Genomic DNA, 26,003 nt, shown 5'->3' on the forward strand with positions numbered 1-26,003 from the left:
CTTTTATTTGGTAGATTACAAACTGGTTAGGCGACTGTACCAGATGACACTGATTTGAAGATTTAACATAATTCTAGACATTTCTAGGGGTACATCAATTGCTTATATCTTTGCACCTCTTCTTGACAATATGGTTGTCATTTGGACCAAATTATAAGCATATGCCTCAATGCATTGGCATATGATCTTGGGAAGACCAGAAAATAAAACTAGAATGCAGAATTAGACTCTAAAGCACTTTAATTGGAATCCATGACTTGGCAGCTACATTATTAAAGCCAAACTGCCTGAGCTCTCTTTGTGTTATGTGAGTGATGTCCACCTGTGAAGGCTAATGTCATTCTAGCCCACATTAATAGAAACATTTTCTAGACTCTAGAATGAAGAAGGATCAGTAGCCTCATTTGGCTCCACAATAGTCACTGCTGTCTTTAGACAGTGGGTTGTTGATATGTTCTATCTTATGATAAGATCCACCCCCCCAAAGGATAAAATTAGGATGAATATCAGCAGGTTTGATTTTTATTATGATTAATTTTTAACAGAGATATAAAAGATAGAAGTGTGGTGTGGTAGTGACTTGTTTGTTGTATCTGCTCAATCATAGGCTGGAAGACAGTCATTCAGTGGGCATTTTCAGGGGAGATAAGCATTAGGCAGTTGGTCATTTCATGGTACCCTTGTAAACTTGGCATTTTCAAGATTCTGTTCCTTTATGACTCTTTGATAATTTTTAATTAGATTTCATAGTGTTGATCCAACTCCTTCTGAGTTGCTCTTTTAACCACTAGAACTGGCAGCAATCCACACAGCATGTTCCTTTCTTTGTTTTCAGAGTTTTGTTTCAAGGATGCAAATGATAAATTCTTATTGAGAACTCATCCACTGTTTATTTTTCTGTTCAAGTAGAATTCAGTTTATTCATCTATAGTAAAGCTTAGTAAAGTTTAATTTATGGAAAAATTAAAAGGATTAAATAAGTTATCTTCACAAAATAAAGACCATGTGTAGACATCTATGGCAAAAGTCCCATTCAGCTTACGAACAGTAACCTGATCATTCTAGATTTTTCAGTTCAAGTTTTTTTGAAAAAGACTCTAGATTTCCCAAAGTTCTCCTCCAAGAACTATTCGATTGGCATTAATAAAACATAAGGTGAACTATCTTTTGCCCAAAGAATTTTTCTAGAAAGTATTCTTTTAAGGATTACTTTTTTATATATATATAATGATTTTTAATTTTTTCCATTATAGCTGGTTTACAGTATTCTGTCAGTTTTCTACTATGCAGCATGGTGACCCAGTTATCTTTGATGAATAAGCCAAATTTTCATAGTAAAAATATTTGGAGTCTTGTATTACTTGGATTAGTAATACTTAGTTAATTTTCTTAAAGGTCAATGAATAAAAAGGACATTCAGTAACAAGAGACAGTGGAATTAACTTTAATGAACTGTTAGCATTAACTTTAATGAACTGTTAGCATTACACAAGCATTCTTTTATAAAATAACGAAAAATAGACGACCAAATTTAGATTTAATTTTGCTCCTATGAGAAAAGCTAATTAATTTTTCAATATAATCACCATAGTTAAAAGGGAGAAAACTCCTATTGATTAGAGTTGTATAAATGTCATGAACAATCATAGGAAAAGGTAAAACAAAAATTCAAGAGGAGGAGTCAATAATCATGTTCAGAAAATAACCAAATCAAATAGTGCATCTAACTGAATACAATTGTTAAGAAAGGATGAGAGAGAAAAGTATTATTACAGTACTTATAGTATATTTTTTGTCCCTCACTATCATAGTAAATTAGAATTTAGCATATTGCTTCACTGAAGTCTTCACAGAAAACTTGGAAAGGTAAGACTAACGTTGGCCTCTAGGTTATACTTGGCAGTTTATTCTTTACAACTGAAACTATTTAGGAACACTTTCAATCTAAATGCTCTCAAAGAAACCAGTAGAGTAAGATACATTCAGTAAAAAAGTAATAAGGTTGTACTAAATGACTCAACTTTAAAATTATCCATCGTACATGTCATAGGTTGTTGCTAAGCAGTGGTCAACCACGTTACAACCAACATGTGATAAACACTTAAGTAATCATCAACATTTATTTTATAGAAACAAAAGCAGGAAAATATGTGGAATTTGGGGTTCTTGGAGTTTTTTGGGGTTTTTTTGTTTGTTTTTAAATTAGAGTATAGTCAATTTAGTGTGTTGTGTCAATTCCTGCTGTACAGCATAGTGACCCAGTCATACATATATATATATATATACTCTTCTTCTCATACTGTCTTTCATCATGTCTACCCAAGAGATTAGACATTGTTCCCCATGCTGTAGGGCCCCACTGCTGATCCATTCCAAATGCAAGAGTTTGCATCTACTAAACCCAAACTCCCCATCCATCCCACTTTCTCCCCCTCTCCTTGGCAACCAGAAGTCTATTCTCCATGTCTGTGAGACTGTTTCTGTTCTGTAGAAAGGCTCATCTCTGCCACATTTTAGATTCCACATGTAAGTGATATATTTGTCTTTCTCTGACTTCACTTAATATTAGAATCACTAGTTGCATCCATGTTGCTGCAAAAACGGCATTATTTCATTCTTTTTTTATGGCCGAGTAGTATTCCATTGTATATATATGCGCCACATCTTCGTAATCCATTCATCTATAAATGGACATTTAGGTTGTTTCCACATCTTGGCTATTATGAATAGTGCTGCAATGGGCATATAGGTGCATGTATCTTTTTCAATGAAAGTTTTGTCTAGATATATGCCCAGGAGTGGGATTGCTGGAGCATATGATAGTCCTATATTTAGTTTTCTGAAGAACTTCCATAATGTTTTCCATAGTGGTTGTACCAATTTACATTCCCACCAACAGTGAAGGAAGGTTCCCTTTTCTCCACACCCCTTCCAGCATTTGTTATTTGTTGACGTGTATCAGACAAGGGCCTAATCTCCAAAATATAGAAATAGCTCATACAACTCAGTAACAAAAACCCAAACAACCCTATCGAAAAATGGGCAGATGATCTAAATAGACATTTCTCCAAAGAATACACATGGTTAGGCAGTAGGCACATGAAAAAATGCTCAACATCACTAATTATTAGAGAAATGCAAGTCAAAACTACGAGGTACCACTTGACACTGGTCAGAATGGCCATCATTAACAAGTCAACAAATAACAAATGCTGGGGTTCTTATTTTAGCAAAGAATCTAATACAAGAATAGATTGTGTATTTAAATTTTATCTTAAAAGAGTGCCTTTTATTTTGTCATCACCATCATTACATACTGTTATATTTAATTATTGTCATGGAATCTAATGTTGATCTCACAACTTGCAGTGCAGCAAGGATCACAGTAATTGAAAATTTTAATAAGTAATCTGAAAGACACCTATTAAAATATAGAGCTTATGTTCACTCTAATGCCATTAGCAGGGCTCAAGAATATCAGCTAGACAAATAAGAAATGTAGGATTCAGTGAGTCATCCCAGAAGGTACAACAAATCCATTCCAGCACAAACTGGTATCTCTGCTCAAATGCTACCTTCTTTCTTTTGAAAGAAACCTTTCCAGATCACCCATCTAAAAGAGCCCTTTCATAGTCACTGTCTAATTGTTTACATATTTTTTCATGGCATTCGTCATTACCTGATGCTGTGTAACGTGCTGATTTGTGTATTGTCTCTCTCCCCTACTGGAATGTAAGCTCCCTGAGGATAGAGGTGTTGAATTTATTCGTAGTCCTACAAGCTGAAAAAAATGCCTAAAAATTTGGTGGCTTTCTATAAATGTTAACTCAGAGAAGGTAGAATATCTTCCAATGGATGAAAATTTAAATATTTCAGTGAAATTCTTTTATCCTGTAAGCATTTGGGATAGTGAGACCATATACTCAGACATTGCTAAAAGCATAAAAATAATACAAATTTTCCTGAACCCAGTTTTCTCACTGTGATAGTTGCATACACAAAGAGTCCAAATAACCTAGAGAGTTTCCTTATGAAAAACAATCATACTCCAAATTTTGTTCGTAAATAAGAGTCCAGATTTTTTGGAGTCTCCTTCTTTCTATTGAACCGATTACAAGAGCACAATCACCAATGTTGAAAGAATTGAATACACACAATCAGAGAAATATAACTAGAATATTCTAAGCAATTAGAATGCAGTTATAGTCCACTGCTCTCAAGAGTGAATTAAAAAACAAATTCAGAAATATTCTGGGAATAATTAGTACCAGAGAAGTCGAGTTGAACGTAGGAAGAAAACATTTATAATACATGAGATGTTTTAAATACGTTCATGAAATTTTCAGCACTTATGACTGTGTTGGGGTTATTTATTTTGGGAAAGGAAAGGATTTGAGAACTGTGGCAGTCAAATCAGTAAGCCACAGGAAGGTGTTTATTCCATTACTTAGGGTTTTCAGTGAGTTTACATAGTGTTTGTGGGACTAGGAAGCTTTAGAAATTTATCTCATGAAGTCCAGAACTGCTGGGAAAACCCACTGAGGAGAACTGTTGATTCTCACATCCTGTGTGGGAGGGAAAAAAAAAGACATTTACTGAAAATAGACATGGTACCAAACACTGAAAGTTTATCTGATAGCAACTGAGGCAAAACGGGAGATATTCTGCATTGAAACAGTAATGTTTTTGGTAGCAGCTATCTGAAGTAAGAAGTGGAACTATCTGAACTTTCTTTCTGTGAAAGTAGTGATATGTGCTACTGTTTCTGTTTTTCTTTCCTATTAGGCAATCATAAAGCACTAGTTGGAAAAATCTTGTTAATAACCATATGCTCTTAATTTTTATTGAAAATACAAATCACAAGTAATATGTCACTTAAAAAACAAACAAAAAAAACCCACCGTGATAAGAGTTCCCACTGTGGCCCAGCAGTAACTAACCCAACTGGTATCTATGAGGACGAGGTTTCGATTCCAGGTCTCACTCAGTGGGTTAAGGATCCAGCATTGCCGTTAAGGATCCAGCATTGCCATGAGCTGTAGTGTAGGCTGCAGACATGGCTCAGATTCTGTGTGGCTGTGGTGTAGGCTGGTAACTACAGCGCCAATTCAACCGCTAGCCTGGGAACTTCCATATGCCACAGATGCAGTCCTACAAAATAAAGGCAAAAAACAAAACAAAAAACTGTGATAGATTCTTTTTGAAGTATAGATGACAGCAGTTTCCTGAGAAAAGGAGCATTTTCTCATAAGCAGTCAAATACCTTTAGTTGTAGGACTCCAATATTATGACCCATTTTGAAATTTGATGAAAATGGCAAGTCAGTATAGGGAATGTAAATTCCAATACAGTCATCATTGCTCTGTTTGGTTCTACTTACTTATGCCTTTTAGCTTTTTTGCTTTTTTTTTTTTTTTTTGGCTTTTTGTCTTTTCAGGGCTGCACCCAGAGCATATGAAGTTTCCATGCTAGGGTCCAATCGGAGCTGTAGCTGCCAGCCTACATTACAGCCACAGCAACGCAGGATCCAACCCCTGTCTGCAACCTTCACCACAGCTCACAGCAATGCTGGATCCTTAAACTACTGAGCAAGGCCAGGGATTGAACCCGCAACCTCATGCTTCCTAGTCAGATTTGTTAACCACTACGCCATGACAGAACTCCACTTTTTGTATTTAAAGCACTGGTATTTCCATCTTTTCTTAATTCTACTTAATTCATTGTGCACTCTGCCCTTTTGCTGTGTGCGAGAAATGTTTACTCCTCTTTCCCCCTTTCCCACCAACCCCATATCCCATTTGCTTTGCTGTCTTATTTAGCATCAACAAAACAGCCTTGTTTATAAAAGAGGAAACCTAAATCAACATTTAACATGCAGTGGGCAGTTTCTGAGCTCACATGTCCAACATTTGCTTCTAACATTGTTTTCTTAATAACATCCTCCATTTTATATAAAAATAAGCTTCATATTTAGTATCAAATGGGAAATGGAAAACCATACTATGGTATAGCAGTATCATGACAAGGCAGTGTTATAAAAAGACATCATTCTTAGGGCCTTAACTAGAAAGCACTAATGCCTGCTTGTTTTCATGTCCAAAGCCTCAAAAATACTCTGAATATTGAAAGAACATTGTAATAGAAGTCTTGCTTTGATTTTCCTCTTTGCTTTTTTTCCCCAGCTATTCTAACTGATTTTAGCATACTTTGTTTTCAGTTTAGGAAAGTTATTTTAGTCCACTCTTCTATTTGACTTCATACTTCATTCTTTTCCTCTCTTTTCATTTTCCTGATTGAAACTTGATATATTCAAAGCAGGAAATGGATAAGAATGGCCTTCCAGGTTATTTCCTGAAGATAAAACTCAGCTTCAAGTCCAAGAAAAATAAAACTGAATTTCAATACCCAATTAAGGACTTTGAACAACAGAGCAATTTGAGAAGTTTTCTTTTTTTTTCTTTATCAAGCTGTTTTACAATGCCTAATTATTCTTCGAGATTTGGTATCTGGCTAGTCATTAATGCTCTGTGCTCTTCAGATCACTGAGTAACTTTTGCATTTTATCAACTGAAGGTTGACATGTTTTGAGCATTGTAATTTTTCTATAGCACTAGCATTTTGGATTACAGGAACAGCACTATTTGTTTTGCCATGGGTTTTAAAACTTATCTTTCTTATACTTTAATTAGGTAACACACACCTTCAAGATGTCACGCTACTAAGTCTAGGTCAGCAGGCTATGTATGACTGGCTTTTTTCCCTCACTCCCTGTTCTCAGCTCCTCCCCATCCGACCCTCCTTTCCAGGTCCTCAGCAACCTCCTTCACAGACTCACAAAGCAGGGATTCAATGTGTAGTGATTTGGTATTGGTTAAGGACCAGAAGGTCGCTGTTGACTACCACAATATGTAGCCTGCTCGCGCAATGACATCAGGCTTCCTAACATCTTGCAGACTCCATGGGATGAGGGAGGAGGGGCAGAGGCAAGGAATATTAGGAGTCCTTCTCCACAGCTACTCTGTGAAAAGGGTATATTCTTAAAGAAAAGTATTACTTCTTCAAGTTGGGTAGGAAGTGAAGTGGTAGAAAGGGCTATGGGGCCACAGATAAAACCCAGCATTAAAGGCTTAGACGGATGGGGGTGGGGGGGGGATGGTAGAATGAAGGAATCAATGAAAGGGACCAGTCCTGGGAAGCTAATCAACCTAGCATGGTTTAGGAACATATTCTACTCTATTCCTTTTCTAAGTTCTATACCTCCTGGTCAAGGAAGGTTATATATCAATTTATAATAGGTATTTTCAAAAAAAGATTTTCTTTCCTGGCTTTGGGAATTGTTGTCAAATGATTTCAGGGTCAAAATACTAAAATTATTGAAAAATGGAAACATCTAGTTTTTTTTGGTTTATGCTAAAAAATAGTGGACTAAGACAAATTAGAAGTGATGACATGAGATTATGCTTCAGTATGTCTTAGACCTTTTGAAACTGGCACTTCTGAAATTATCTAGAGATTGAGTTGATGTTAGGCAAAGTAAAAAGTCCAGGACTAACTTACTGTGCAAGTGCAGAATTATTGCACAATAGAAAAAAAGGAATATAGTGTGATTTGTATACTTAACAGAAGGTACATGCCAAATTACTTTATTGGATCCTATAAAATAAGAGCTGTTTGTTTGTTTGTTTGTTTTCCTTACTAATGTCTGGGAGAAATAGGTTCTAATTCATTCACTTATTCATTAATTCATTCAATAAACCTTGTGCAAATTATTATTGCCCACCTAGTAATGACTGTTGAATAAATGACAGAATGAAGACCTATTTTATTGTCTGAAAAATTCTTGATTAATTTGGTGAAGGGCTTGGTGAAACACATTGCTGAGCCCTTCCCTTCACTTGATTTGAGATGAGGCCAAGAATTTGCATTTCTAATAGTTCCCAAGACCCTGATGTTGCGGGGCTGGGGATCATACTTTGAGAACACTAGTCTAGGCCACCAATGGTTGTTATACGATTTTGTTTGAATTGGTGGAAGCCTTTACTTGCTCCATCTGTGTATAAGTATATTGGTTACTTTAACCAAACTGAATTTAAAAAGAAAAAATGTAGCTAATTCTCCCAAATGAAAAATGTCTAGCCTCCTCTAGATGACAATAGGAAGTAATTACCCAAGTAGCACAATGCCTGATAGCCTTTTAGGTTACCTGTGGCAGTAATGCTTCACTGCAAGGCCTTCCCCAAATTCAGCAGATGCACCTGGATCTAGCTCAGGTGATGGATCTAGTGGAAAGGTCAGTGCTTTCAGGACAGGAAGCTCTCAGGGAAATGAGAATTGCATGAATTTAAATAAGCAGTATTAGATGAGATCTGAGGGCTACTCTTTATTAGTTTGCCAGTTTTTCCCACAATCTCTCTCACAGTCATTTTGTATTTTCTTTTCTTGTTGCTACCACAATTCTCACTTAAATACTTAAAATCTTCTCCAGGATTGTTGACTTCTTGAGAAATAATCATGAAAAGGGAAATTTCTCTTTTCTCATCCCTGATGTTATTTTTGTGCAAGTTGGACTCCTAACCTGCTTTCCTTCTTACTTTACATGTTCTTCCTGAGGCATCTCACTTCCTAAAGCAGCATCTCACATCTATTAGGTCCAGCACCCCAAGTCCACTTTCTTTAGCCCAAATTCATTTTTGGCCCAAATTCATTCTCATTACAAATAACTTTCAAACAATTCCATTTAGATACCTCGCATACATCTCAGCTGGTCAGAGGAAACCCAGTTGGTTGGCTGCCTAGATGGCTCCCAGTGTGGAATTTGGTGAATTTATCGTAGTTCAAGTCCAGGCCTCAGCCTTTCAGGTTCATGAACCTGATCTTGTCTAAAGATGGCTATAGATAGGGGAACTGAATGTTTCTGATAAGTTTACAAGAAACAATAACTAAAGTCTCAATTTTCTAATTCTTTTCTCATTCTTTTCTAATTTTCTAATTTCTGATGTGAAAATTTTCATATGGACCAGGGTATCTGCAAAAACATTTCTCCCTTTCCCTCCTTCTCTTTCTCTCTTTTTCTTTCTCCAAATATCAGTTAAAATAAGCCACATGATAAGCAGAACTAGAGCAGAGAGATAAATATTCAAACATGGCTCTGACCTCCCTGGAGATTTATATCCAGGCCAAGAAAGACCATAACCTTGCCCCATGTGAGGGCTACTTTTCTAATAATATGACAGTTGCTGTCTCCATATTCTGTCTTTCTTATCAATGAAAAATGCTCAGCACACACCATCACCTCTACTGTGACAAATTATCTTCTAAATTTATCCTGTTTCAGATTGGCAAAGGGAGTTGTTAGATGATCCCATAGCAATTACGTATTACATAATGGTTCAGAAATTGTTACATTTAGCATATTTCTAACTAATCCTATTCATAAAGTGGTCCTTTACACAATGTTTCTCAAGTTCTAGGGGCGCTCTGTCTACACTCTTGTATATTCTATCTTGGTTAATGGAATCAACATGTGCTATCACTCAGAATCTCAGAGTCATCCTTTTGATTGCTCTTATCTTGGCTACCACACTGACTACAAGAGCCCCCTAGCTATTTTCCTTTCTCCAGACCTTCCGATCCATTCCAATCCATTCTCAATACTACTGACAATGTCAAGCACAATCTGCCATGTCCTTATTCAAAACCTTGAATGACCTCTGATATATATATATTTTTTTTTTTTTTGGAGGCATTCTTTTTTTGTTGTTGTTGTTGTTGTTGTTGTTGCTATTTCTTGGGCCGCTCCCGCGGCATATGGAGGTTCCCAAGCTAGGGGTTGAATCAGAGCTGCAGCCACTGGCCTACGCCAGAGCCACAGCAATGCGGGATCCGAGCCGCGTCTGCAACCTACACCACAGCTCACGGCAACGCCGGATCGTTAACCCACTGAGCAAGGGCAGGGACCGAACCCGCAACCTCATGGTTCCTAGTCGGATTCGTTAACCACTGCGCCACGACAGGAACTCCGTCTGATATATTTTTACTCTTAGTATAAAACACAGGCTTTTCTTCTTCTTCTTCTTCTTTTTTTTTTTTTTTTTTTTTTTTGCCTTTAGGGCCGCACCTGTGGCATATGGAAGTTCCCAGGCTAGGGATCAAATTGGAGCTCTGTCTGCTGGCTTACACCACAGCCATAGCAGTACTATATCTGAGCCATGTCTGCGACCTACACTATAGCTCACGGCAACACTGGATCCTTAAACCACTGAGTGAGGCCAGGGATTGAACCCACATCCTCATGGATAGTAGTTGGGTTCATTATTGCTAAGCCACAATGGGTACTCCAAAACACAAGTTATTCTTGACCTGAGTTCTATAGACTTCTTCAACATCATCTCTACCACTTATCCAGATGTGCATCCCCTGTCATACTAGATTACTGTCGTTTCCCTGAATTGCCAGTCTTTCTCCCATGCTGTTGTACCTGTGCTCATCCTATTTGGAACATTCTGCCTTCCACTTTCTCTTAGCAAGTTCCTGGCCATCTTCAGAAACTCTGTTCCATATAAAGAGATCACTTTCTTTTTTAAAATGAACATTATTTAATATAATAATTATACATATTTAATCTACAAACATTTAGAAAACAGAAAAAAATAAAAATTTTCAAAACCCATAATTCCAACAACTAATGATAATTGATATTAACATTTTTGACATTCTTTTCAATTAAAGGAAAGAATTTTTTATTTTTTATTTTATTTTATTTTATTTTATTTTGTCTTTTTAGGGCCATACTCGCAGCATATGGAGGTTTCCAGGCTAGGGGTTGAATCAGAGCTGTAGCCACTGGCCTACACCAAGCCATAGCAATGCAGGATCCTAGCTGCATCTGCAACCTACACCACAGCTCATAGCAACACCGGATCCTTAACCCACTGAGCAAGGCCAGGGATCAAACCCGCATCCTCATGGATGATAGTCAGGTTCGTTAACCACCAAGCCACAACAGGAACTCCAAAAAAAGAAATTTTTTAAATGAAAAACTAGTCCTTTTCCTCATCCTTTTTTTCTCCTTTTTTCCTTTGGAATCAACATATATTTTGTATATTATGTGTTTTCTTTTTCTTGTAATTTTCTTATATTTCAGATACACAGAGTTAATTGTACCCTCTGAATCATGGAAGAGTAGAGTGAATTACTTATGCAGAGCCCTTGTTTTATTTATTTCTGCTTTTTATTTTTTTATTGAGCCAGTACCACATTATTTTTATAACTATGTAGTAAATTCCACTTTACTCTTTGATCTCCATTTAAAAATATTTCCTTAGGTACTCGTCAATGTTTATTTTTAAAAAATTTTTTTCCTCTTCCAAGATATTTATCAACTACAAATATAAAGATATTAATTTATTTTTTTATTAAAGTATAGTTGATTTACAATGTTTCTTCAATTTCTGTTGTACAGCAAAGTAACCCAATCCCACACAGTTCCCTGTGCTATACAGCACAACTCCATTCCAAATGTAACAGTTTGCATCAACAAACCTCAAACTCCCTGTCCATCCAACCACCTCCCAACTCCCCTTGCAAACAACAAGTCTGCTCTCCATGACCATGGTCTATTTCTCTTTTGTAAATAGGATCACCTGTGCCTTATTTTAGATTCCACGTATAAGTGATGTCATATAATATTTGACTTTCTTTCTGACTTACTTCACTTAGTATGAGAATCTCTAGTTCTATCCATGTTGATGTGAATGGGATTATTTCATTCTTTTTTATGGCTGAGTACTATTCTATTGTGTATATGTACCACTTCTTCTTAATTCACTCACCTGTCGTTGGACATTTAGATTATTTCCATGTCTTGGCTATTATGAATAGTGCTGCAGTGAACATAGATAGGGGTGCATGTATCTTTTTCTTTAAGTTTTTTTTTTAATTTTTATATAATTTTTATTTTTTTCCATTGTAACTGGTTTACAGTGTTCTGTCAATTTTCTACTGTACAGAAAGGTGACCTAGTCACACACATATATATATATATTTTTTTCTTTTTCACACATTATCATTTCCATCATGTGATTAGACATAGTTCCCAGTGCTATACAGCAAGATCTCATTGCTTATCCATTCCAAAGGCAATAGTTTGCATCTATTAACCTCAGACTGCCAATCTACCCTGCTCCCTCCCCTTCCCCCTTGGAAACCACAAGTATGTTCTCCAAGTCTATGAGTTTCTTTTCTGTGGAAAGGTTCATTTGTGCTGTATATTAGATTCCAGGTATAATTGATATCATATGGTATTTGTCTTTCTCTTTCTGACTTACTCCACTTAGTATGAGAGTCTCTAGTTCTTGCTGAAAATGGCATTATTTTGTTCTTTTTATGGCTGAGTAGTATTCCATTGTGTATATATACCACATCTTCTTAATCCAATCATCTGTCAATGGACATTTAGGTTGTTTCTATGTCTTGGATAGTGAATAGTGCTGCAATGAACATGTGGGTGCATGAGTCTTTTTCAAGGAAAGTTTTGTCCGGGTATATGCCCAAGAGTAAGTTTGCTGGGTCATATGGTAGTTCTACATTTAGTTTTCTGAGGAACCTCCATACTGTCTTCCGTGGTGGTTGTACCAATTTACATTCCTACCAACAGTGCAGGAGGGTTACCTTACTCCACATCCTCTCCAGCATTTGTTATTTGTGGACTTATTAGTGATGGCCATCTGATTTGTGTGAGTTGGTATCACATAGTAGTTTTGATTTTCATTTCTCTAGTCAAAAAATCAGTGATTTTGAGCATTTTTTCATGTGCTTGTTGGCCATGTCTGTATCTTCTTTGGAGAAATGTCTATTGAGATCTTCTACCCATTTTTACATTGGGTTGTTTGTTTTTTTTTGTTGTTGAGTTGTATGAGTTGTTTATATATTTTGGAGATTAGGCCTTTGTCTGTTGCATTGTGTGCAAAGATTTTTTCCCATCCTGTGGGTTGTCTTTTCATTTTTTTTAATGGTTTCCTTGGCTGTGCAAAAGCTTTTGAGTTTAATTAGGCCCCATTGGTTTATTTGTGTCTTTTTTGTCATTATTCTAGGAGATGGATCAAATAAGACGTTGCTATGATTTATGTCAAAGAGTGTTCTGCCTATTTTTTCCTCTAGGAGTTTTATAGTATCTGGCCTTATATTTAGGTCTTTAATTCATTTTGAGTTTATTTTTGTATATAATGTAAGAGAGTGTTCTAATTTCATTCTTTTATATGTAACTTTCCAGTGGTTTCCCCAACAATCCTTATGAAATTTTAATTAAAATAACATCAAAATTGAAGATTTATCCTTAAAATGTTAAGTTGTCTCATAAGCACAATTTACCTCTCCACTTATTCACATCTTATTTTTTATATCTTAGTAAAGTTCTTAAAAGTTCTGCATAAATCTTTAATCTTTATGTTAATATTTATATTACATAAGATTATGTTCTGTAATCTTTCTAAAACTTTTATACTTTTTGTTGCTGCTATGTGTACTATTTCATTTTCTATTTTAATTTGCATTTGGCTGTTGTTGATAGGAATATTGTAGATTTGTGTAAGTTAATTTTTTATTCAGTAAACTTGCTAGACTCATATTAACTAATACATTATCTATTGATTTTGTTGGTTTTCTATGTGGATGATCATATGTTTTCCAATAACGGTTTTGTCATTTTCTTTCAGTTGTCTTTTCCTTTTTTATTCAATTGACATGGATGTTTAAGCTAAACACAGCAACAGTAGGCACCCTTGCCTTGTTCTCAAATCTAAATGAAATGTGTCTAATATATTTTTGTTAGTTGTAAAATTTACTATAGACTCTGGTTTAGAGGCTTTGTTAAATTAAGGAGGTTTACTCCAATTCTTCATTTTTGAGATTTTTTTTTTCTGTTCGTCTCAGTCAGATATTAAATTTTAAAAAATACCTTTTCTGCATAGTTTTCTATATTAATTGAGATACATTGGTAAATGACATTGATAAAGTTTCCCTGATGTTGAATGATCCTTGCCTTCCTGTGATAACCCCTCTTAATTACATTGTGTTATTTTTAACATCCTGTCAAATTTAGTTAGCAATAATTTATTTGTAATTCTACACATGTGTTAAGTGAAATCAATCCTTAAATTTTTATACCAGCCTTATCTAGTTTTCAAGTCAAGGTTATACTAGTCCCATAAAAGTGGCTTATAACGAGCATGAGCAACTCTTTTACCTCTTTAAAATTTCTGCAACAACTTTAAAAATATAGGGATAATCTATTCCTTCAATGTTTGATGGAAATATCCTGTGAAACTTTCTTGGTCAAACATCTCTTGTTCTTTCTTAACTTTTCTTTTTAGGAGTTAGCAGAGTCCTTGAATATTATTTCAATGTCTTTAATAAGTCTAATCTATTCCATTTTTATAGATGTTCTCATGCTTATACTGTCATTTTACACCTTTTCAGAAATGCATTTTTTATATTTACTGAGTAATAGTACTACTTCATATTCCTCTTTTGTTTAATTATGCATTATAAATTCAGTTATATTTGTGTCATGCTATTTTACATAGTTGCAGCATGAGCAGTCTTCACTATTAAATGCTTTTCAAGCATTTTTTTTCTAGTTTTCCATATTCCAGCATTTGGAAATATGGTAATTTATTTAACCAGTCTGGTAGTAGATTTTATTTTCCAGAGGCAGCCACAATCTATATCCTATTTCTCACACTCTTGACACACCTTCCTTTAAGAGTCCAGGGTAAACCCATAGGTGGGGCTGGAATCTAACACATTTTTCCTTAAAGGATTTCCTTTAGTAAAATATCCTCCCAAATTTGGCAACTGTCTGCTTTATATTTTGGGTCCCTGCCTGCATAGCTAATCTTGATGACAGTCATAAGATCTTTCTTCACTGCCATTAAAAAATAAACAATAGGAGTTCCTGTTGTGGCTCAGTAGAAACCAATCTGACTAGCATCCATGAGGATGCAGGTTCTATCCCTGGCTTTGTTCAGTGGGTTAAGGATCTGGTGTTGTGGTGAGCTGTGGTGTAGGTCGCAGCTGTGGCTTGGATCTGGTGTTGCTGTGGCTGTGGCGTAGGCAGGCGGCTACAGCTCTGATTTGACCCCCAGCCTGGGAGCCTCTATAAGCCATGGGTGCGGCCTTAGAAAGATAAAAGACAAATAAATAAATCAATAAATAAACAATAAAAACCTATCAACTTATCTCAGTGACCATTTGCAGCAGAGTCATAGAGTAGAACCCAAATCACTGGAATCAAAGTTTTCTATTACCAGTGTCCTCTTTCAGGGCACACTGTTTCCTGATTTCTTGTACCCAAACCAGTTCACTGGCTCACAGTTTCTAAAAAAGAACTCTTCACCTAATGTTTGTCATAGAGTTAACCTTATAAAACGCTTAAGCAGCTTTTGCTTTTTTAAGTAATATATTTTCCTTTTTAATTTTTCTGCTTCTCATCTGCAGAAGAATGTCAAAGAGCAGGTATGCACTTCAGAAATTGTGGAATGAGGCACAGTCTCCTTTGGGAGCTCTATGGTCTTAGATTTCTATAACAAAAAGTATATTCTCCAATGCAGGATGCACTTAAAAATATTCTTGTCTGTGGCAAGAAAAAATTCCTTGAAATAAAAATTAGAGGATGTGAACACTTTGGAAGTTCTTATATAATTGTCCTTATAAAAAGTTGCTTCTATTGCAAGTCCTAACTATAGATCCAATTTCCCCAGGGACAGGAATTTAAAGCAGAGCATAATTAAAGATGGGCCATCCTGCCATTTTTTCAAGGAGTATAAAAGCACACACAAAAAATCCTATGCAGAAAACTCTCTGATTCAAAAGTTGAAAGCTAATCTTATTAATCCCATCCTTAAAAATTGATTTGATATTAAGAATCTAAAGAAACAATCCAGGTCCTGCTTAATAAGTCATGTAAATTCAGGCCTTGCTTTGTAAATAAATATATACTCTAATGATTTTGAATACACTGTATTTTAAAAGTCATGTGATAATTCAAGACAATATCCCAGAATGATTATTCAAAAAACAATTGTCTAGGGAGTTCCTGTTGTGGCTCAGTGGTGATAAATCTGACTCTTACCCAAGAGCACGCAGGTTCAATCCCTGGCCTCACTCAGTGGGTTAAGGATCTGGTGTTGCCATGAGCTATGTTCAGGTTGCAGATGTGGCTAGGGTCCCATGTTGCTGTGGCTATGGTATAAGACAGCCGCTATAGCTCTTAATTGACCCCTAGCCTGGGAACTTCCATATGCTGCAGGTGCAACAGTAAAAAGACAAAAAAAAATTTTTAATTGTCTAATAAGAATTGCATTTATGCCATTCTTAAGCACATGCTTAGACTGACAAGTCAGCATACTCCTAACCACATAGTGAGAAAGTTTATTTCTTAAGGATATCTTTCTTTCCAAGGTTACTTTGTTCCAAGGTTTGTATTTTTCTTAATATCATATCAGAATCTTTGTCGTCATCATTAACCAGAGTGTTTATTCAGTCGTTGTGTGAATAGCTTTGATATGAAAGTACCAAGATAAGCTTCCTGGAGATTTAACCGTCTCTCCTTAAAAAAAAAAAAAAAAAAAAAAAAAAATTCCCGTAAACACTGAGAGTTGTTTCGGAGCATGATACAACTGCTTTCCTCTCTCATGACCTCTGTGCTATAATGACTCATAACACTCAAACTGAAATGTAAATAGTTAGGAATGTCTTGTGAATCTTAGGCAAATCTAAAATCATTAAACATTCTGTGTTTATTCTAATTCTGCCCTGGTTTCCCATCAAATGAGAGGAAATGGATATGGGTGTGTGGATTTTTTTTTCTTTTCTCAAGCATCTTCTCTAACTGGGCCAATGACAGGGTTCCACCTATTAAAATGGTGCTTTGACCAAAAGCCTCAGCTTCCATTCCTTGCTCAAGTCCCAGTAACACAACGATAAAAGGATTTTTAAAATAGCATAACAAGGACAAAGATAAATGGAGAGAACACAATGGTGACAAATTGTGGGAAACGGAAGCAGATGGACTAGAAAGTTAAATCCTAAATTGGCAGTGGGGATCTGAGGAGCAATTTAATTTCATACAGAAGAATTGTCAAAGGATTCAAATTAATGATACCACTAACCTCTGAGAGAAGATTGGGACTAAAAATCAAATGATAACTGATAGTCCTTTAAAAAAGGTGCTAGAGACTCAGGTCCTTTCCTCTCCCCTGTGAGGCTGGGTGAAAGCTCCTCCTCATTCCAGGAGTTGTAATCTCTGCAAAACATAAAATAGACTGTCTCCAGACTTGAAGGATTGCACATTAAAATGGGATAAACAGCCAGGCTTTTGCCCTCCACGTAGGAGATTAGAAGCACCTTCTTTGAGGACTCTAACTAGTCTGACTAGTCCAGAGGAAAGAAGATTAAATACTGACCGACACTGGAGGCTCTACTGCAGAAAGGCCCTCAGATAGTAAGTCACATACTTGCACACAGAGCTTCCAATATACTTTTGAGTTCATTACTCTTAAATCCAAAAGAACAGACAAGATTCTTTTAATAGTCAGAGAACAGAGCAGAGTAGTTTTAGAAGCCGAAGTTGGGGACAAAGGAGATTCTTAAATTATCCAAGAAGAAAAACCAAAAACCAAAAAATAGGTTTCTTAAGGAGGATTGAGAAGAAAAAATGGTGCGGCTGTCACAAGGATGACACTAGAATTTAGAAAACAATTGAGTAATGCCTCACATTACTAAGGGAACATTGTTTTCTTCCTAAAACTCCAGACCCAATAAATACCCACTAAATGCAAGAGTGAAACTGAGTCATTGTCAGACATGCAGGGTCTCCCTGGAGGATGTGCTCCATGAAAATGAAGGAGTAGGAATTCCCACTGTGGCTCAGCGGAAAGGAATCTGAGTAGCATCCATGAGGATGCAGGGTTGATCCCTGGCCTTGCTCAGCGGGTTAAGAATCCGGTGTTGCCATGAGCTGTGGTGTAAGTAGCAAATGTGGCTCAGATCCAGTGTCGCCGTGGCTGTGGCATAAGCTGGCAGCTGTAGCTCTGATTTGACCCCTAGCCTGGGAACTTCCGAATGCCCAGGGTGTGGCCCTAAAAAAAAAAAAAAAAAAAGAAAGAAAGAAAGAAAGAAAAGAAAAGAAAATGATGGAGTAAACAAAAGGGAGAGAATGATATACGTGGAGAGAGACAGACACAGTTTCCAGGAAGCAAGAAAACAATACAAGAGAGAGAGAAAGGTTAAAGCAGTTCCCAAGACTGCAGAGCTCTAGCAGATGCAGAGATGGATCTGTCTGTGTTGGAGCATGTTGAGGGTAAGAGACCTCTTCAAGAAGGAAAATTTAGGACACCAGTGACCTTAATGAACAAAGAGGAGACTTAAGACTATGAGAAACTGGGTGCAGGGTATACTTGAACTTTCTGTACTGTCCTTGCAACTTTTTTATAAATCTAAAACTATTCTGAAGTTTTAAAAAATGTATTTAAAAGGTGGAACTATAATAGTAGATGAGAGTCAGGGAGGTATGCATGTTTCTAGTTGGTGGTGGCTGAAGAAGAATTAAGCCCTCATTTTTCTTTGATCTAAAAGGAGAACATCAAGAAGTTAAAACATAAACATTTACTGAAAGGTGTGGCGGTCAATAAGAAAATATGAAGATGTGGGGAGCAGTGAGCAGGATATAGAGAGCAGTGGTCAGAGGAGTGCTATTTTGGTAAAAAGTCTTATTACTAAATCATGTGCATGTATTACTCGATCAAAATAGAAATAAATTTAAAAGGAAAAGATACGTTCCCCCATATATTATCCAGATTTTCCAGGGAAGTTTTAATGTCCAATAGTCTTTCCCATTGTTCCCACATATTCCTTTGTTAAACCATATATGCTTTAAGAAATAATGTGATTTGGAAGATTCAGCCACTCTAAGAGGAGAAACAACTCCAAGAGGTCTATGTAATTTGCATATTTATTATTTGGATGTAAGTGACAGTATGGAAATTATGTCCAAAAATATTATTCTTTATCCATAGGTTGAAGAATAGACTTGTGGCTGCCCGGGAGGGCAGAGGGAGAGAGTGGGAGGGATCGGGAGCTTGGGGTTAACGGATGTAAACTATTGCTCTTGGAATGGATTTACAATGAGATCCTGCTGTGTAGCATTGAGAACTATGTCTGGATACTTACATCGCAACACAACAATGGGAGGAAAAATATGTATACATGTATGTGTAACTTGGTCCCCATGTTGTACAGAGGAAAAGATAAATAAAAGAAAATTGTTTATTTTTTACATCAAGTTCTTCCATTTTGTACAAAGACATGTTATACCATCTCCCGTTTTGTAAAAGCAAGGCAAAGTACAAATTAGAGATGTTTTAATGATTCTTTTTCTTTTTTTTTTTTTATTTTCCCACTGTACAGCAAGGGAGTCAGGTTATCCTTACATGTATACATTACAATTACATTTTTCCCCCACCCTTTCTTCTGTTGCAACATGAGTATCTAGACAAAGTTCTCAATGCTATTCAGCAGGATCTCCTTGTAAATCTATTCTAAGTTGTGTCTGATAACCCCAAGCTCCCGATCCCTCCCACTCCCTCCCCCTCCCATCAGGCAACCACAAGTCTCTTCTCCAAGTCCATGATTTTCTTTTCTGAGGAGATGTTCATTTGTGCTGGATATTAGATTCCAGTTATAAGTGATATCATATGGTATTTGTCTTTGTCTTTCTGGCTCATTTCACTCAGTATGAGATTCTCTAGTTCCATCCATGTTGCTGCAAATGGCATTATGTCATCATTCTTTTTTATGGCTGAGTAGTATTCCATTGTGTATATATACCACATCTTCCGTGATTCTTTTTCTTTAATAAAAAGACATTCCAGGATACACTACTTGTATTTATGGTTTTTAAAATACTTTCAAATATTAATATTCTGAAAATATTTGAAAATGGACAAAGGAAATGTTTAAGTGTGTTTATTCTGTGACTGTCGAATCATCCTTTTTTTTTTTTTTTGTCTTTTTTTGTTGTTGTTGTTGTTGTTGCTATTTCTTGGGCCACTCCCACGGCATATGGAGGTTCCCAGGCTAGGGGTTGAATCGGAGCTGTAGCCACCGGCCTACGCCAGGGCCACAGCAACGCGGGATCCGAGCCGCGTCTGCAACCTACACCACAGCTCATGGCAATGCCGGATCGTTAACCCACTGAGCAAGGGCAGGGACCGAACCCGCAACCTCATGGTTCCTAGTCGGATTCATTAACCACTGCGCCACGACGAGAACTCCGAATCATCCTTTGACTATCATTAAATTACTTACATATTGATGAAAGTGGGGAACTATTTATGCCATTTCTCCCTCATAAACAGCAGGGCATATGGTTCCTTAGGTCTTACTCATCTTTAAGTTATCTTATCTATGATGCTTCCAGAAAGAATCAAGTCCTCATCTATATATAGTACACTTATAACTTGTGTCTCTGTTACTTTTATCCCAGAAAGCAAGATGTGCTTATTGAAGTGCCATTCTTCTATGTCAGTAGGTTTCTTTATCTGTTCCATGGGTCTGATAACAGTATGCAAACAGTATCATAATGATTCAAATGTCTTTCATTAGTAGTAGCCTAGAAGAGTTTTCGCCTTATCTCCACCATGCCTGTCTCCCTTCAGTTCATACCACACTGCATTCACCTCAATATCCTGTGTTCATCCATTCACCTCACAGGACTTAACAGAAAGACTGAATTGTAATGGGTTGTTAGAAACCTGGTGGGAGAAAATGGAAATGAATTTTAAGTCAAGATTATAAACATCTAAAAATGAACTACTTTGACTGAACTGCAAATTGTGCATAAGCAGGTAGATAATTTTTAGATATAGATTTTTTATTCAAATGATAAGAGGATTCGGTGAATTAATTTATTTCTCCATTTTTTCTTTTTTTATAATGATTTTTATTTTTTCCATTATGGCTGGTTTAGAGTGTTCTGTAAATTTTCTGCTGCACAGCAAGGTGACCCAGTCACATATACACATATACATTCTTTTTTCTCACATTATCATGTTCCATCACAAGTGACCAGACATAGTTCCCAATGCTATACAGCAGGATCTCATTGCTGATCCATTCCAGAGGCAATAGTTTGCATCTATTAACCCCAAATTCCCAGTCCACCCTATTCCCTCCCCCTCCCCATGGGCAACCACAAGTCTGTTCTCCATGTCTATGAGTTTCTTTTCCGTGGAAAGGTTCATTTGTGCCATATATTAGATTCCAGATACAAATGATATCATATTGTATTTGTCTTCCTCTTACTGACTTACTTCACTTAGTCATCCACATTGCTGCAAATGGCATTATTTTGTTCTTTTTTTTATGGCTGAGTGGTATTCCTTGTGTATATCCATTGACATTTAAAGTAACTATTGATAGATATGTATTTATTGTTTTCCAGTTGATTCTATGTTTCTCCTTTCTTCCCTTCTTGTTTTGTTTGGATGATTTCAATTTATTTTATGCTTGAGTGCATTTCTTTTTAGTTTTTGTGAATGTAATGTTTGGTTTTGATTTGTAGTTGCCTTGTTTTTTAAGTATGTTAACCCCTTCTTATATCTGCTTGCTTTAGCCTGATAGTCATATAGGCTCAAACACATTATTAACAAAAAAAAGAGTCTATTTTTTCTCACTTTACTTCCCCACATTCTGTGTTTCAAAGTCCTTTATTAACATCTTTATGTTTGTCCTTTTGTTGTTCCCTGTGTTTATCATTGTTTTTGCAGTAGTTTTTTTTTTCCCCCCTCTTTTATATCTGTATGCTGGCTTATTTAAGTGATTGCTTTCCAATTGTGATTTCCTCCATCCTATTTTTCTTCTTTTTTTATTTAGAGAAGCCTTTTCAGTATTTCTTTTAGAATGGGTTTAGTATTGCTGTACTCTTAGCTTTTGTTTGTTGGAGAAATTCTTTATTTCCCCTTCTATTTCTAATGGTATTCTTGCTGGATAGAGTATTCTAGGTTGCATATTTTTTCCTTTCAGAACTTTAAATATATCTTGCCACTCCATTCTGGCCTGTAGTGTTTCTTTAGAGAGATCAGCTAATAGTCTTATGGGGGTTCCCTTATAATTAACACTTTCTTTTTCTCTTGCTGCCTTTAGAATCCTCTCTAATTTTTGCCATTTTTATTATGATATGTCTTGGGTGTGGTCCTATTTGGGTTCAACTTGTTTGGAGCCCTCTGTGCTTCCTGTATCTTGATATCTATTTTCTTTAGATTTGGAAAGTTTTCAGACATAATTTCTTCAAATATATTTCCAATTCCCTTTTCTTTTTCTTTTCTTTCTCAAATTCCTACTGTGCGTAGATTGGCCCACTTTATATTATCCCATAGATCTCTTATATTGCTTTCATGTATTTTCATTTGATTTTCTGTCTGCTGTCCTGATTGGGTGATTTCCATTATTCTATCTTCCAAGTCACTAATTCATTCCTCTGCATTATTCATTCTGCTCTTTACTGCCTTTAGCTCAGTTTGTGTCTCTACAAATGAATTTTCTAAGGTACTCCATATATTTTCTAGTTACTTTCTGAAGCAATCTGCATTACTGTTTCCATTGTCTCTTAATTCCTTGATATTCAGCCTTAATTCCTTCAGTATTTTCACTATCTCCCTTTTGAACTCAGTGTCTATCAGACCTCAGAGGTCTGTTTCATTGTTTGCTGCTTCAGGTGAATTCTCCTGTGTTTTAATTGGGAATGGTTTCTGAGCTTCTTCATCTTGCTTATGTTTTTCTTTTTCTGTGAGCTTAGGGAAGCCAGACTGTATTCTTGGAGGGCTACTTCTATGCAAAAACACACCTTTGTATTTTGTGGAGGGGTACCATTTATTTTTGGCATGGGAGTTTGAATATTAGATGTCTCTTTCTAGGGTGTGAAAAGGCTGTTATTGCCAGGGTTCTGAGTGTGTTTCCAGGGAGAAAGAGGCCATGGGTAGGGCTAGTAGACAGTGCCTGGTTGCTGGGCTCTTATCAGCAAGGACCTGCAGGAAGGTGGCACTGGCTACTCCTAGTTGCAGGGCCCTGGGAAGTGGCAATCAGCCTTAGGCAGATTTACAAGGTTCCCAGAGCATTTGGTTGTCACAGCAGCAAGGTGTGAGTTCCCAGGGGAGTGAGAGCAACAACAGGTATTGTTCGATCACAATATTCTCCTCTGAGGTGACTGGAGCTTCAGGTAGTGCCTGTTCAGGGACCCTTAGTGGTAGCAGGCCACACCCACCTCTGGAGTCAGTGATAACTGCAGTGGTTTGCTCCCACCACCTGCAGACCATGCAAAAAACACCTCATCTCACTTAGCCCACACAGCAGGTGCTACACAGGCTGCTCCTCATTGCAGGATACTGGGAAGTGACAGAGATCAAGTGCATGGGCACTGCCCGGAGCATTTGGCAGTGGTAGGTGTGCTCCCAGGCATGTGAGAGCAACAATAGGTGGTTTTCAGTCACAATGCCATCCTCTGTGGTATCCTTGAGGTGACAAGCCACAAGTAGTGCTTGTTCATGGACCCATAGTAGTGGCAGGCCATGCCCACCTTTGGAGTCAGAGATAACTGCAGTAGTTTTCCTCTGCCTCCTGTAGACCATGCAAGAATCACCCCATCCCATTTAGCCCCCACAGGAGGTGCTGAACCAGCTGCTCCTAGTTGTAGGTTCCTGGGAAGGGACAGTGATCAAGCATCTGGGTGCTGCCCAGAGCATTTGGCAGTGGCAGCTGCAGGGCTGGTGTGCTCCCAGGGAAGTGAGAGCAACAACTAGTGGTGTTCTGCAGCAATGTCCTCCTCTGTGGTGCCCTCTGAGGTGGCTGGGACTGCAAGTTCAGGGATCCCCAGTGGTGGTGGGCCACACCCACATCTGGAGTCAGAGATAACTGCAGTAGTTTGCCCCCACCACCTGCAGACCATGCAAGAAGCACCCTGTCCTGCTTAGCCCACACAGGAGGTGCTGCACCAGCTGCTTCTAGTTGTAGGGTCTTGGGAAGGGACAGTGGTCAAGCATTCAGGGGCTGCCCAGAGTGTTTGGCAGTGGCAGCTGCAGGGCGGGTGTGTTCCCAGCGAAGTGAGAGCAACAACGTGTGGTGCTTGCTTGCAGTGCCTTTTTTTTTTTTTTTTTTTTTTTTTTGCCAAGCCCTGAGGTGACTGGGGCCACAAATAGAGCCCACTCACAGGCCCCCTGTGGTGGCAGGCCATGCTTCCCTCTGGCCTGGCCTCAAGATGACCGATGTGGTCCATCCCTGCTGCCTGTAGATCACACAAGAGGCACCATGTCGCACTTAGCCCCCCCACTGCCCTTAGCCCACATAAGAGGTGCCCAGCCACCCGTAGCCTGCACAAGAAGCACCCAGTCTCCAGTATCCTGAGCAAGTGGCTTCTTACCACCCCTAGCCTGCACCAGAGGTATCCCACCTCTGAGAGCCTGTGCACACATGCATGTATGCAGGGAGATTCCTATGGCGGTCCACCCCTCCTCCTCTCGCCCTCCCCAACAATGGCACCTTGCTTCTCCTGCAGGCCCAAACCTTCTCCCAGGTTCCCTCTGCTGTGGCGTTCCACTCCCCAGCTGGTACACACCACTCCCCCGCCCATGGCACACCTCTCCTTAGCCTCTTAGGCTGTCCCCACACCGCCAACCCTAGTCCTCTCCCTGGGACTGACCTCTGGAGCCTAAGTCTCAGCACCCAGCCCCCGCCTGAGCATCTCGGGCTGTGGCGTCCAGGGTGGTGGTGCAGATGATCTGTGTGGCTCTCACTCTACTTGGCTCTCCTCAGTCCAACTGCTGCACTTTTCTCAGTGACTTTGAGGTCCCTCCATCTCAGCTGTGGTTAGGTGGCTTCCCAGGATGTAGGTTCCTTTTTTTTTTTTTTTTTCACAGCTTCCTCTCAGGAATGCTAGTCCCGTCCTGATTCTCTCTCCTTTTCTTTTGTTCTACCCAGTTATGTCAAGAGTTTCTTGCCCTTTTTGGAGGTTTAAGTTCTTCTGCCAGCATTCAGTAGCTGTTTTATGCGAGTCGTTTTACACACAGATTTTTTTTTTTTTTTGATATGTTTGTGGGAAAAGGTGAGCGTGATGTCTGACTCCTCCACCATCTTGATCTGCCTCCTCCATTTATTTCCCTAATAAGGAATTTCACATTTCCTGAAAAGAAATGCATCTAGGCTGTTTTCTAGACTTCTCAGACTGAAATAATGCCCAAATGATTATGGCTCCCTCTTACTATTTCCTTTATTATTAAAAGGGAGATTTATCATGAATCTGGATCACATATAAAGCAGTCTCTGGTACTATCTCAAAAGTACAGCTGTTGATGAAAGGAATAGAGATATTTAGTTTAATCATCTTGTTCTAGGCCTGTAGAACAATGAAATGACATAAGAGATGGGAAAAGGTTAGGAGAAGCCTGTGTGATGATCTAGCTTTGGACATAGCTGTCTACACCCTACTACTGTCCTTCCCCCCACTCAGCCCAGATCTTTCCCTCAATTCTTGTCTTACAATCTAAACCTGATGCTGTGTCCTACAGAGGGCCCCTCACTTTGTCCTGAGCTAATTCTCCCATATTTGGAATGTTTTTCACCTTAAAAATATTACCAGTCATTAAAACTGGTAATCAGAAGTAATAGCTACAATTTATTAGGGACTAACATATAAATTATCATCACTAATCAACAAATTCAGCAAAGTTGCAGGATATAAGATTAAAATTCAGAAATCAGTCACATTTCTGTATACTAACAATGAAATATTAGAAAAGGAGGACAAAAATACAATACCTTTTAAAATCATACCCCCAAAAATGTAAATACCTGGGAATAATCCTGACCAAGGGGATAAAAGACTTATATGTTGAGAACTATAAAACATTAATCAAGGAAATTAAAGAGAATTCAAAGAAATGGAAAGATATTCCATG

The 26,003-nt window shown here is 37.7% G+C and overlaps 1 long non-coding RNA gene across 3 annotated transcripts in view; it reads right to left on the reverse strand.

Annotated features, from left to right (window-relative positions):
* Positions 1 to 873: 873 nt before the first annotated feature.
* The window catches only part of LOC102159091 (uncharacterized), a 421,098-nt gene continuing 395,968 nt past the window's right edge, over positions 874 to 26,003 (reverse strand). The window contains exons 6-7 of one of the 3 annotated variants that reach the window (XR_014810620.1): positions 17,169 to 17,302; positions 874 to 4,565 (exon numbers count right to left, since the gene is read on the reverse strand). This is a non-coding gene — a long non-coding RNA (uncharacterized LOC102159091). The remainder of the gene's footprint in view (positions 4,566 to 17,168; positions 17,303 to 26,003) is intronic. The other 2 variants (XR_014810621.1, XR_014810617.1) reach the window with 2 other exon arrangements.

The sequence above is a fragment of the Sus scrofa genome, chromosome 7, assembly GCF_054392235.1.
Source record: "Sus scrofa isolate SSC_HxYL_T2T_F1_AM1 chromosome 7, Sscrofa_HxYL_maternal_Yorkshire_Landrace_v2.0, whole genome shotgun sequence".
Classification (NCBI taxonomy): Eukaryota; Metazoa; Chordata; class Mammalia; order Artiodactyla; family Suidae; genus Sus; species Sus scrofa.